Genomic DNA, 2,239 nt, shown 5'->3' on the forward strand with positions numbered 1-2,239 from the left:
GTTAATGCTTATGGGGGAGGGTAGGTTGCTTCTGGTGGAGTGACCGGGAGCTTCTCTGGACTCTGGTTGTGATCTCATTGGCATGACCGCCCCACCTCTTTCCGTACTTCCGCTGATGACTCATCTCTCAACTGTTCTCCCAACATCCACAAAGTGAAGTAGTGGATTAAAGAAAAAAAAAAATGAGAACAAGAAGTTTTGTGTGTGACCTAACATGGCCTTTAGCTTTGCTGTGAATGCTCTCAGGTGTTAATCTAAACTTTTCTCCAAAGCAGGACCAGGGATCAAGTTTATAGCTGCTGTTTACAGTTCTGTGTTTGAGGCTACCCAGAACGTGCCGTACCTAAACCTACAAAAAGAATATTTAAAAGGTTGACCAGAGCTGAAGTAGAGCTGCCATTCCAAAAGAATGATGATGAAACTCAGCTTCAGAATGCCTTCCAAACTTTGGTAAAATCTGCTCTGTGGAACTTTTCTTTCTTTGTAAATCTACATGTTTGCTTAGTGTACCAGAGATTATTCTTTTTTTATTAAACCAAGTTTTATTCAGCAATGCTTTGTACCAGAGGGATTATAATCTATGAAGCAAAGAAACAAACAAAAACCACCAAAAAGCAACACCCCCCCCCAAAACAAACAAACAAAAGAAAACCAAAGTCATTATGCAGTTAAAGGAAAGGGCATAAAAGGCTCCTTTGGCCATCAAAAATATGTAAAGAAACAGCTAGTAAAGTTGTGCTTTCCCAGACTCTTTCTTTCCACTAATCATGTAAAGATTCATCAGCCGTTTCATCATAGGCTGTTGAATCTAAATTTATGACTGAACATTTGTGCTAGGAGCCAGTGAAATCAGCAATCCAGAAGACTCAGCAGGGGGGAGTAGGGACTTTAAGAAGGAAGACTTGAAGAGAAATCTCTCCGGTGAATCAGGACACCACTTAGTGTAAACCAGGAGTTGGCTCTTCTCCTTCAGCCTGGCACTTCCTGTTAAACTTTTGGAAATTAGCCAGCATTGTAATTAACACCTTCCTTCCCCTGGCAATATGTGCTTCTCTCAGTAATCAAAGAGAATACGATCCAAACTTTCTTCGATGATGAGGTCACTGCAGATAATGTGAAGCTCTTCATTCCTTCCTGTAGGACTGAGCATTTTAGGAAGTGTGTGTGATGGCCGGACCCTCATGGGCACTGATTAGGTTTCAGAATTTGCTGCTTCCCCCACTAAGTGGTAGAATCACCTAGGGTGACCCCACCTAAACAACGCAGAAGGGGTGGTGGTGGCATTGCCACACCTGGGCTTACCACCTCTGCTCTCTTGGTTCTCCCCAGAGGCCTCATTTCTTCCACTGATAGACTCTCAGGATGTCACCAACATTTCTGTCCCCAAGTCCAACCCTGTGCTGTATAAATGAGTAATTTTTACAACAAGAAAATGCTATTTTACTGTTAGAATATGTAAATTTCTGTAGCTGACTCCAAAATGAATACAAATGTGCTCTTTTTGTCAGAAAATTCCATTTTTCCGAATTACCAAAACATTCTTCCCTTTACAAAGTATTTCCCACCTCTGCCCATTTCAGCGTGGACCAACACATTTCCTTTGTCTTTGTCGAAACTTCGGTTCCTCTTTGATCCTCTGGATAGATTGGTCCCCTCCGTCATGTACCCTCATGACACTGTCCATTTCCCTTTCTCACACCTGTTGCTTTTGTAATGGTGGTGCCTTCTGTTCACTGAGCTGCAAGCCATGTGGACAGTGGGATGGGGTCTGTCTGATGTGCCACCGCATCCTTGATGACAAGTATAAGGCTTGGCACCTGTTGAGTTCTCAGTAAATACTTATGGAATATCGCTAAGTGAACAACTTCAGTTTTCCTCTAACATGGTTATCTTTAGCACTTTTCAGTTATAATTGACTTTACCAAAAATTGGTGCATGTACAAACTTCACAGGAACAAAGAACTGTGCAGTGATAGTAGTACCTCCTATTTGTATAGCACAGTGCAGTTTGCAGAGCTGTTTTCTCCATTAAGTTATTTGCTTCTCACAATTCCACTGTGACCTAAGTAGGGTGGGCATTGCTGTCCTTACTTAAGGCATAAAAAAGCTGCAACTTAGACAGTTTTCTACCTCTGTAAATGGTGAGCAAGGACTCATTTCCAGTACCCACCGCTAGTCCATGTCAACACCCCATCTCATGGTTAGTAAACTCTTCCACCAGGGTTTTTCCCGTTTACTT

The sequence above is a fragment of the Ursus maritimus genome, unplaced genomic scaffold, assembly GCF_017311325.1.
Source record: "Ursus maritimus isolate PB19 unplaced genomic scaffold, ASM1731132v1 scaffold_9, whole genome shotgun sequence".
NCBI classification, from domain to species: domain Eukaryota; kingdom Metazoa; phylum Chordata; class Mammalia; order Carnivora; family Ursidae; genus Ursus; species Ursus maritimus.